This window comes from Megalobrama amblycephala, linkage group LG6 (assembly GCF_018812025.1).
Source record: "Megalobrama amblycephala isolate DHTTF-2021 linkage group LG6, ASM1881202v1, whole genome shotgun sequence".
Taxonomy (NCBI): Eukaryota; Metazoa; Chordata; class Actinopteri; order Cypriniformes; family Xenocyprididae; genus Megalobrama; species Megalobrama amblycephala.
Genome location: NC_063049.1, coordinates 44,994,024 through 45,007,291, shown reverse-complemented (window position 1 = coordinate 45,007,291; position 13,268 = coordinate 44,994,024).

Below are 13,268 nucleotides of genomic sequence, written 5' to 3'. Positions count from 1 at the left end.
CGGGCCGACGTCTAATTGATACACACAGTGTGTCCCACTGAGGCAGCAGAGCATGAACACACACACACACACACACACACACACAAACATAAAAAATCACGCAAGAGGAATATTTATGTTTGCTCTAGTGACACACCAATATATACTGGCCAAGCTGATTAATGAATCATATTTGTATAGTTCGAGATGATCGGTATCGGCCGATAACTTGGCAATAGATAATGACATATTCTGTGTGAATGATGTGTGAATATGATCATTTAAATTAAGAAAAGGAATATACATTTGTAAACAGATTTGTGAAGTGTTATCTCATTATCATCAGCATTATAGAGAATCAGACAGAAATTTGCCAGTGGAGTAAGAAAAATAAACCAAAAATGAGTTTGTGTAAGAATGTAAATAAAAAAAGTTTGCGCAAAAATGATAATTTTGAAAACGAAATTTATTATAAGAATTGTGCAAAAATGTTTTATAATTGCAAAATATAATTTTGAAAGCGAAATGTATAATAAAAATGATAGTTTGTGCAAAAATGATAATATTGAAAGTGAAATGTTTGATAAAAATGATAGTTTGTGCAAAAATGATAATTTTGAAAGCGAAATTTATGTTAAGAATGATAGTCTGTGCAAAAATGATAATATTGAAAATGAAATGTATGATAAAAATGATAGTTTGCACAAAAATTAGAATTTTGAAAGTGATATGAATGATAAAAATGATTGTGCCAAAATTATAATTTTGAAAGTGAAATGTAGAATAAAAATGATAGTTTGTGCAATAATAATGATAATATTGAAAGTGAAATGTATGATAAAAATGATAGTTTGTGCAAAAATATAATTTTGAAAGCGAAATGTATAATAAAAATGATAGTTTGTGCAAAAATGATAATATTGAAAGTGAAATGTTTGATAAAAATGATAGTTTGTGCAAAAATATAATTTTGAAAGCGAAATGTATAATAAAAATTATAATTTGGAAAGTGAAATGTATAATAAAAATGATAGTTTGCGCAATAATAATGATAATATTGAAAGTGAAATGTATGATAAAAATGATAGTTTGTGCAAAAATGATAATTTTGAAAGTGAAATGTATGATAAAAATTATAGTTTGCACAAAAATTATAATTTTGAAAGTGAAATAATAAAAATGAAGTTTTGTGCAAAAATGGCAATTTTGAAAGTGATATGAATGATAAAAATGATAATTCATGGAAAATTACAATTTGAAAAACATTGTACAAGGAAAACACATGCAAAGTGCAAGAATATTTTGCATAATTTTTATAGTAAAACAACATTAATATGATTACAAAATGATGTATGTCATTTGTTGTATTAGAACACAGTTGTGAAGTAATCCACCCCTCTCTGCAGGTAGAGCAGACTTCAGTTCAGAACATGTCCTGCTTCTATTTCTGTTCTGGCAGTGACGCTGTGATTCACAGGCCTGATTCATCCCGCTCCTGGCACCTTCAAGTGCTCCGTTATGACGACACATTCCTGGCCTGGCCGTTTTCCCTCTGCAGCGGCCCAGTTGTGCCCCTTCTCCAATAAGGAAAGGTCACCCTCCTCTGTTCTTGGCTACTCTATCATTGTGAGACATCAATGCCAAACCTTCCTCTGCCATGTGTGTCTGCTGTTCTGTGTCTGCATTCAGTATGAACACTCTGTGCTCTGGTGAAAGACAAGAAGCTTCTATCTATCTGCCATTCATACATACATACACTATTCCAATCCATCCATCTGCCATTCCAATACCAATCAATTCATCTGTCCATCCATCTGCAATTCCTATCTATCTATCTATCTATCTATCTATCTATCTATCTATCTATCTATCTATCTATCTATCTATCTATCTATCTATCTATCTATCTATCTATCTATCTATCATCCATATCATCCATCATATCATATCTGCCTCCAATCCATCCATCCATCCATCTGTCTGTCATTCTCATCCATCCATCCATCCATCCATCTGTCCATCCATCCATCCATCATCCATCCATCCATCCATCCATCTGTCTGTCCATCCATCCATCCACCATTCCATCCATCCATCCATCTACATTTCATCCATCCATCCATCCATCCATCCATTCTAATCCATCCATCCATCCATCCATCCATCCATCCATCCATCCATCCATCCATCCATCCATCCATCCATCCATCCATCCATCTGTCTACCATTCTTATCCATCCATCCATCCATCCATCCATCTGCCATTCCAATCCATCCATCCATCCATCCATCCATCCATCCATCCATCCATCCATCCATCCATCCATCCATCCATCCATCCATCCTGCCATTCTTATCCATCCATCCATCCATCCATCATCCATCCATCCATCCATCCATCCATCCATCCATCCATCCTCCACCATTCTCATCCATCCATCCATCCATCCATCCATCCATCCATCCATCCATCCATCCATCCATCCATCCATCCGTCCATCTACCTTTCTTATCCATCCATCCATCCATCCATCCATCCATCCATCCATCCATCCATCCATCCATCCATCCATCCATCTGTCTACCATTCTTATCCATCCACCCACCATTCTAATCCATCCATCCATCCATCCATCCATCCATCTACCTTTCTTATCTATCCATCCACCATTCTAATCCATCCATCCATCCATCCATCCATCCATCCATCCATCCATCCCATTTTCATTGTTTTTTCATGCACTGGTCAGTTTCTGGTTTATGAATATTTGTTTTTGTCAAACTGTTGTTTTAGATTCAGACTGGTGGAAATAATCCATGCAAAATACACTTTTAAGTGTTTATTTTATTACACTTTATCTATATTTCAGTTCCAATACCTATCTTTAAAGATGGTGAGTTTGATTCAGAAATCTCCACTTCAGCAGCTTTACATAAACCAACATTTACATGTGCTGGTCCCCATTGACATCCATAATATGAAAACAATATGGAAGTCAATGGGGACCAGAAACTGTCTGGTTACCAACATTCTTCAAAATATCTTTTTTTGTGTTCAACAGAACAAAGAAACACGTCCAGGTTTGGTCTGGAACATGACAGAATTTTTGGATGAAATTAACTATTCCTTTAAATTCATATTACATCACGATGAAGGATTTTCCCCCTTTTGTCTATAACATGCATCAAATCATTCACAGTAAGGATGGAAACCTGCATGAAGTGCTATTTTAACTACTGGATTCAAATAAACGAGAAAGCCTCCCTGGCTGTGAGTGAATGTGAGAGAATGAATGAACTATCCCCAAGTCATTTTCATTCGTCCCGAGGCGTTTTCTATTTAGGTCTTTTAATGAGCAGTCGTGTGGATTCAAACACATTAAAGCATCTGTAATCTTCTTGCATGTATTGGACGAGAACTGGCTTCATCAAAGAGAAAATAAAGGCCTTTTCTTTAATGTGAACTGATCCCGAAAGAGAAAATTCAGTTTCAAGCCAGCACACGTCATCTCCCTTCTGGCTGGAAATGTTTAAAGTCTCTCCGGGAGCTCCAAACGGAGCGCTGACAGGATCAAGTACGTTTACAATTACATTCCCTACAAATGTAACATTATTCCTTTAATCCTCTAAATTCCACTCTAGCTGAACATTTTCGTGGAAGCGCTAGTTAAAGGCCAATTACTGTGTTTATAGTGCCAGTATAATATAAACTAGTGATTTCCTTTCTTTTTTAAATGGGAATATGTATGATTTGTTTAAAATTAACGAGGAATTCAAATCGATGCTGTTTACCCAAATGCACGTTCATGGTCTTATTGTGGCTATTCTGAAGAAAACAATTGTCTTCATAATCAAAAAAATGTCATTTTGTTTTGTTTTATAGTTACCTGTCACACAGAGACCATCCAATTTCATCATCCAATTAATTCCTCATTGATAAAATCAAGTCCTTTCTACATTAGTCAATGCTCTGAATAGGAAAGACTACATGAGCAGTATTTTCCAATTACCTGAATGAGATTTGGTTGTTCAAAAGTTTGAAATAATCAAGATAAAAATCAAATGGAAACCATTCCAGTTCGACGCATTACAAAAGACATGAAGCAGTTCACGAAATTACAGCAGTGCCTACAGAAAAGATGGGTTTTCAGTCATTATACTGAAAAATGAATGGAGTAAATGAAGTTTCAACATTGTCTCAGGATATGGTCAATAGAGGAATTTTCACTCCCTAATATACATATTTTTTCACATGTTTTGCTTTTGAATTTATATTTAGACATTATGAAATCACTATTATAAAATATAAAATCATCAAGAAATCAATTTTGCCAAAGTTTAGCCCTTTTTTTTGTACTGAAGTATGAACTAGAAGTCTCATGAAAAACAAAAACTTTTCTTCAAACTGCAACTGAATTACACAGAAAGTAAGTTATAATCATTAAAGCAGTTCAGTATGATACTAAGAATAATGATAGATTTAATCAGAGTTGAATATTTAATTTTTTTCCTATAAAAATCATTTTTTTGCACATTATTGTTGTTAATAAAAGTTAATTTTATCTGCATCTCAACTAAATCACAGCGCTTTACTGTCAAATGTGCATTTCCAAGAAATAAACATGCACTATTAACTATTATTAACTGCACTTATTAATGCAAAACAATAGTAATTTTATATTTAAATTACCTTTATGATTCAAAATAAACTGCCTTTCAAAAGTTTAGGGTTGGTAAGATTTTTTTATATTTTTGAAAGAAGTCTCTTTTGCTCACCAATGCTGCATTTATTTGATCAAAAATGCAGTAAAAATTGTGAAATATTATTAGAATGTAAATCAGCTGTTTTCTATGTGAATATATAGTAAAGTGTAATTTATTCCTGTGATCAAAGCTGAATTTTCAGCATCATTACTCCAGTCTTCAGTGTCACATGATCCTTCAGAAATCATTCTGATATGATGATTTGATGCAGTCAAAAGTTAGGAATAATACACAGTATTTATATATATATATATTATTCAACACATATTTTTTTTTATCATACTCTATTTTAAGCCTCAAGTGATGGTTTAGTGTCTCTGTAAACAAGTGTTCTTGCAGAATATTTGTGTTCTTGTGCATTATTTACAGCTACTTTTGTATATGATGTTCCAAAAATGCCCCAGAAAACCAGTTCCTGGGGGAAATATTGTTTCTTAATGAAACAGTTTGTTCACAGTTGTCACTGAGTCTGTATGTGAAAATCACATGAATATGGCTCATAATAACCCAAGGCTTGTTGTGTCTTTACTGGCTTTTTTTATTCTAAAACAACCGAGTCCCACAATATACAGCCTTTAAACCAAGCTTTAACTCTCGTAATGTAAAACACGTCTTTTCCCAGGAGCCCCCTGTGTTTTCTAATGCTGTAATACAATGCTGATCTGTTTGAGTCTATCTGCTAGTGTCGATAAAGCGACGTGCTAGAAACGACCTCACGTCTCTGTGCGCAAATTAGTCCTGCTATAACGTGCCGTTGAAGTGAAGTGCATATGAAATATCATCTTTATCTGAATAGCATGATATAATGTGAAAAAACACCCAGCGTCTGTTCCTGTAGAGGTGCTTCAGTATACGTGAGCGAGATCAGCGTGAGGAAAGGCACCTTGGACGCGCCGTGCGTTCAGACTACTGATCAGAGAGGCAAACATGGCGTCCAAAGGAAGAAAGAGTCTGATGGTCACTATGTTTAAGAATTTTTATAGCTGCTTTGCAATATGTTTTGTTGCACTTTATAAATAACAGCTTGACTCTCTGCAGACAGGACCGTCTTTGAAGATTTGATGTGTTTGTCTCAGTTAAAGCCTAATTCCATGGAAGCGTCTGCCACGGAATAAACAATAAAAAATAGTAATTGCAATTTTTTTTTAAATCTCACAATTCTGACTTCTGCAATTGTGTGCTTATGGGCCAAATTTACTAAACGGCAAAGTAGACCACAATCCCATAAAAACGCCGATGGGAAAGTTCTGTGGATCTTCTACTGACAACACAGGCACAATATGGGTTAAGAAACGCTTTTGGGGGCGTTAAAGGTGCAGTAAGCAATTTCTGAGAAACACTGATGATATCTGATATCAACCCCAACAAACACGCCCCTCCCTTCATTGCCCCGCCCCCAAAATGCATGAACATGCAATGCAAGATTGGATGTCTCTTTATCAGATTGGCTCACTCTCTCTCCTCCCCCATCATGAGTGGACACGCCCCCTACTGTTGATTGGCTCACTCTCTCTCCTCCCCTATCATGAATGGACATGCCCCTTAATGCTGATTGACTCTCTCTCCTCCCCCATCATGAGTGGACACGCCCCCTACTGTTGATTGGCTCACTCTCTCTCCTCCCCTATAATGAATGGACACGCCCCCTAATGCTGATTGACTCTCTCTCCTCCCCCATCATGAGTGGACATGCCCCCTAATGTTGATTGGCTCACTCTCTCTCCTCCCCCATCATGAGTGGACACGCCCCCTAATGCTGATTAACTCTCTCTCCTCCCCCATCATGAGTGGACACGCCCCCTAATGCTGATTGACTCTCTCTCCTTCCCCATCATGAGTGGACACGCCCCCTACTGTTGATTGGCTCACTCTCTCTCCTCCCCTATAATGAATGGACACGCCCCTTAATGCTGATTGACTCTCTCTCCTCCCCCATCATGAGTGGACACGCCCCCTAACGTTGATTGGCTCCCTCTCTCTTCTCCCCTATCATGAATGGACACGCCCCCTAATGCTGATTGACTCTCTCTCCTCCCCCATCATGAGTGGACATGCCCCTTACCATTGATTGGTTCACTCTCTCTCCTCCCCTTTCATGAGTGGACACGCCCCCTACTGCTGATTGGCTACAAGCGTGTTGTGCTGCTTGGTCCGATCCACTTTCAAGAGCATTTCTCAGAAATTGCTTACTGAATCTTTAAATAAATTATAAATGATTTAATAATTATTAAATCGACTAGCGTAAACCTTACTAAATCATGGTGCATGATTTATTTAAATACTCTCCTCCCATAATTTTTGCATCTGAAAGGGAAACTCCTACAAATGCATATATGCAAGAAGGTCAGCAGCAAAAATAAGCTGCGCAAGCTGTTGTAAATCTGGCCCGATATTTCACAAATCTGAAAAAAGTCATAATTGATAACTGACATAATATAAACTTGGAATCGCGAGAAACAATCAGAATTGTGAGATATTTTGCTGCATATACGACAATTATTTTTCCAGAATTATTATATATATATATATATATATATATATATATATATATATATATATATAATCAGATTTGCAAGACAAAAAGCAGCAATTACCTCTTTTATGTTTTGTTCTATGGCAGAAACAAGCTTCTATACACTTCAAAAATACAACCAGCATCTTTGAATTCAGTAGATAACGCTTACCTGTCAGAGCTGATAAATAATCTAGATGTCAAGATAAAAGAGCAAACATCAAACCAGTGAAGAGAATACTGCACCTCACAGAAGGACGTTCTGTTTCAGCTCTTGGTTTAAGAATGTCTAGATATTTGTACTGGAAAACAAGACAAAAATACTAGATAAGAAAATAATTTTTTTCTTTTTCTTTTTTTTGCATTTTACTCCTGAAAAAGGCAGTAACAAACATGCATTAAATCTGTGTTTTTTTGTTTGTTTTTTTGCAGTGACGTCACTCAGGATTGTGTCTCGACTCATTCACAGAATCACAGCAGCGGTTTATGGGATTCACGCTCACATTTAAATGCATTAAAAACACAGGTGTCCATCCACATTTACACAAACACACATTCATATTCCACTAACAGGGATTAGTAAAATAATTTATTTCTCTCCAAACTCATACACAACATAGTCAAAGCTGTTTTATGTATCAGGATGGTCGTATGATCTATGCAATCATCTGTCTGGCTGTCCAGACTGTTAAACAGATGATATGAGCCTGCAGCTGGTTCAATAACTAATTTAACCTCCTACCTAATGTCAGGGATGACATATCAATCAGCCGGGCCTGCGTTTCTGTCCTCATGTCCCATTTGGGGGTCAGTTGAAGTGCATCTCATCTCCTCTCATCACAGCATGAGTAAGTTTACCCTTCACATTTTTTTATATTGTGCTACAGCATAATATACAGTCGTGATGTAGAGTAAATTGGGACAGTTTTTGCCATTGAGATGACTGGGGAAAAATGTCCCAATTATCCTGAATTGATAAAAAAAGATTTTTTGGTTAATGTACACTCTTAAAAATAAATGTACTTTATTGGCATTACTGGTTCCTTGAGTAACCTTTATCATCAATGGTCCTTTAGATTGTGTAAATGTTCTTTACACTAAGAGAACATTTTTTCTGAATGACACTGCAGGGTTTAATGGAAGTGCTCTACTATACTTGATTTTGTCCCAATGATCATCTCAGCAAATCTCATAAAACCTCCTTTTGCTTTCAGAACTTCTTTGTGGCACAGATTCAACACGCTGCTGGAAACGTTCCTCAGAGATTTTGCTCCATATTGACATGATATCATAACACAGTTGCTGCAGATTTGTCGGCTGCACATACATGATGCGAATCTCCCATTTCACCATATCCCAAAGCTGCTCTATTGGATTGAGATCTGGTGACTGTTGAGGCCATTTGAGTTTAGTGAACTCACTGTCATGATCAAGAAACCAGTTTGAGATGATTTGAGCTTTGTGACATCAGAAGATGAGAACACTGTGGACATAAATGGATGGACATGGTCAGCAACAATACTCAGGCTGTGGCATTTAAACGATGCTCAATTGGGACTAAGAGGCCCAAAGTGTGCCAAGAAAATCCCCCTCACACCATTACACCAGCAGCAGCCTGAACCGCTGATACAAGGCAGGATGATCCATGCTTTCATGTTGTTTACACCAAATCCTGACCCAACCATGTGAATGTCGCAGCAGAAATCAACACTCATCAGACCAGGCAACGTTTTTCCAATCTTCTCTTGTCCAGTTTTGGTGAGTCCGTGTGAATTGTAGCCTCAGTTTTCTGTTCTCAGCTGACAGGAGTGGCACAGATGTGTCTTCTGCTGCTGTAGATCATCTGCTTCAAGGTTGGACGTGTTGTGTGTTCAGAAATGTGTAACGAGGGTTTTCATTTTTGGGTGAATTATGCCTCAAATACTTACAACAGTTAAATGAATTTCTTTGAATTGAATTTCATGGTAATTCTAATTCCTTGAATTCAAATTCAACCTGAATTCCAATTCAGTTTGGCTGGTTGTGAAGTATCCAGCAAACAGGGGCCGTTCGCAGAATTTTGCCTAACGCTCTGGCAACATTCTCTTAAAGTTGAACAAACGTTCAAACATAGCAAATTGGTTTTGGGCTGCATCTGGCTGAGTTTCGGCAGAGATTTTGGCCCACATACCGCATGGACTTATGACCCAAGGTTGGCCCAAGTGCTGTTTGCCGAAAGTCAACCAGATCAATGCCAGAAGCACACCAAAACTCACCCAGAACTTTACAATGAAACCTAACCCTACCCAGAAATTAGCCATAATATGCCAGAATCCTGAAAACTGTGCCAGAAATAATATTCATATATTCAATAATAATAAATAAAAAATTAAACATATAGAAGTAATTCAAGTGTAATGGACCAGTCTCTGTTGTCTGTTTCCACCGTAACGGCACTGGATCTCATGCCGGAGATGGATCGCGTTCGGTGGGGAACTGGTAACTTCAGACCGCCGCCTGTGTTTCACTCGTAGCTGAAAAATGCTGTGACTGACTCCATAACCTGTCCATAAATAATCAGTGTACAATTCTGAGAACATATTTTAACATCCTAAGTATTTATATTTTGTTTCTGTTTGTATCTTTTTAAATAAAATCATAAAATTTTATGCAAGGCATCAGGCATATCCATCACGCGAAAAGACCGTTTAGATGATTCACATTGCGTCCCGTATGGTGCTTTGCATAAAATTAAATGATATAAAGAACAATAACTAATAAAAATAATTACATTTTTTGATAAAATAAAACGTACAAAAACCTGTATTTTACCAAAGACATGCACCAATTTGATGGAGCTGCACTGCTCTCTCCTGAAGAGGGTGCAAAAAGCCTGTGATAAATAACTCAACCCCTGGGTCGTTACATCTGACCCTGGATCTGGGTAACACAAAAACTACCTAAATGCTGGGTCGTTACGTCTGATCCAGGATCTGGGTAATACAAAAACTACCCAAACACTTGGTTGTTACGTCTGACCCAGGATCTGGGTAACACAAAAACTAACCAAACACTGGGTTGTTATATCTGACCCAGGATCTGGGTAACACAAAAACTCCCCAAACGCTGGGTTGTTACGTCTGACCCTGGATCTGGGTAACACATAAATTACCCAAACGCTGGGTTGTTACGTCTGACCCAGGATCTGGGTAACACAAAACTACCCAAATGCTGGGTTGTTACGTCTGACCCAGGATCTGGGTAACACAAAAACTACCCAAACGCTGGGTTGTTACATCTGACCCAGGATCTGGGTAAAACAAAAACTACCCAAATGCTGGGTTGTTACATCTGACCCAGGATCTGGGTAACACAAAAACTACCCAACCGCTGGGTTGTTACGTCTGACCCAGGATCTGGGTAACACAAAAACTCCCCAAACACTTGATTGTTACATCTGACCCAGGATCTGGGTAACACAAAAACTCCCCAAACACTTGATTGTTACATCTGACCCAGGATCTGGGTAACACAAAAACTCCCCAAACACTTGATTGTTACATCTGACCCAGGATCTGGGTAACACAAAAACTACCCAAACGCTGGGTTGTTACGTCTGACCCAGGATCTGGGTAACAAAAACTCCCCAAACGCTTGATTGTTACGTCTGACCCTGGATCTGTAACACAAAAACTCCCCCACTTGATTGTTACATCTGACCCAGGATCTGGTAACACAAAAACTACCCACCGCTGGGTCGTTAATCTGACCCTGGACTGGGTAACACAAAAACTACCTAAATGCTGTTACGTCTGATCCAGGATCTGGGTAATACAAAAACTACCCAAACACGTGGTTGTTACGTCTGACCCAGGACTGGGTAACACAAAAACTAACCAAAACTGGGTTGTTTTACTGACCCAGGATCTGGGTAACACAAAAACTCCCCAAACGCTGGGTTGTTACGTCTGACCCTGGATCTGGGTAACACATAAATTACCCAAACGCTGGGTTGTTACGTCTGACCCAGGACTGGGTAACACAAAACTACCCAATGCTGGGTTGTTACACAGGATTGGGTAACACAAAAACTACCCAAACGCTGGGTTGTTACATCTGACCCAGGATCTGGGTAAAACAAAAACACAAATGCTGGGTTGTTAACTGACCCAGGACTGGGTAACCAACCGCTGGGTTGTTACATCTGACACAGGATCTGGGTAACACAAAAACTCCCCAAACACTTGATTGTTACATCTGACCCAGGATCTGGGTAACACAAAAACTCCCCAAACACTTGATTGTTACATCTGACCCAGGATCTGGGTAACACAAAAACTACCCAAACGCTGGGTTGTTACGTCTGACCCAGGATCTGGGTAAAACAAAAACTCCCCAAACGCTTGATTGTTACGTCTGACCCTGGATCTGGGTAACACAAAAACTCCCCAAACGCTTGATTGTTACGTCTGACCCTGGATCTGGGTAACACAAAAACTCCCCAAATGCTTGATTGTTACGTCTGACCCTGGATTTGGGTAACACAAAAACTACCCAAACGCTGGGTTGTTACGTCTGACTCAGGATCTGGGTAAAACAAAAACTCCCCAAACGCTTGATTGTTACGTCTGACCCAGGATCTGGGTAAAACAAAAACTCCCCAAACGCTTGATTGTTACGTCTGACCCTGGATCTGGGTAAAACAAAAACTCCCCAAACGCTTGATTGTTACATCTGACCCTGGATCTGGGTAAAACAAAAACTCCCCAAACGCTTGATTGTTACGTCTGACCCAGGATCTGGGTAAAACAAAAACTCCCCAAACGCTTGATTGTTACGTCTGACCCAGGATCTGGGTAACACAAAAACTCCCCAAACGCTTGGTTGTTACGTCTGACCCTGGATCTTGGTAACACAAAAACTCCCCAAACGCTTGGTTGTTACATCTGACCCAGGATCTGGGTAACACAAAAACTCCCCAAACGCTTGGTTGTTACGTCTGACCCTGGATCTTGGTAACACAAAAACTCCCCAAACGCTGGGTTGTTACGTCTGACCCAGGATCTGGGTAAAACAAAAACTCCCCAAACGCTTGATTGTTACGTCTGACCCTGGATCTGGGTAACACAAAAACTCCCCAAACGCTTGATTGTTACGTCTGACCCTGGATCTTGGTAACACAAAAACTCCCCAAACGCTGGGTTGTTACGTCTGACCCAGGATCTGGGTAAAACAAAAACTCCCCAAACGCTTGATTGTTACGTCTGACCCAGGATCTGGGTAACACAAAAACTCCCCAAACGCTTGGTTGTTACATCTGACCCAGGATCTGGGTAACACAAAAACTCCCCAAACGCTTGGTTGTTACATCTGACCCTGTATCTGGGTAACACAAATACTACCTAAACACTGGAAAAATAACCCCAAAAATTACCTAAACGTCTCAACCCAGCAATTGGGTAGAAAAAATAACCCACAATTTTTAAGTGTATCCAGAAGCCCCAGAATACACCCATAACTGGACCGATATTACGCCAGAATCCCCAAAAATGTGCCAGAAATAATATTCATATATTCAGTTATTCATAACTCGAGTTACCTGCTCTTTAATAATGTTCTCAATAGGTTATAAATACATAACGTTATCAACTCAAAACATTATTCATTTTAGTTGGATTTTTTCTAACGTTTTTCAAAAGCTTCAGAACATTCAAAATGTTGCCATAATGTTTGCAAAATGTTAAAATGGAAATAACGTGTTCATAACTTAATGGGAACGTTAACCAAACGTTCTTAGAGCATATTTTTGTTAGCTGGGCAGAAACCATTCTTCATCCCATCGCAAATGGTGCACAACCTGGCATTAGGTGTGTCTCGCTACAACACTTTTCTGAAGGCTCAGTGTCCTGTCATTTCTGAAGTTCTCCATTTTTCTCTCATGTAAATCTCTCGGTGAGGTTTAATGCAGTCGGTCAGACCGCAGCCGCTGAGATTCTCATTCGACACAAACCCAATAGAGCTGAATCGAGCAGGA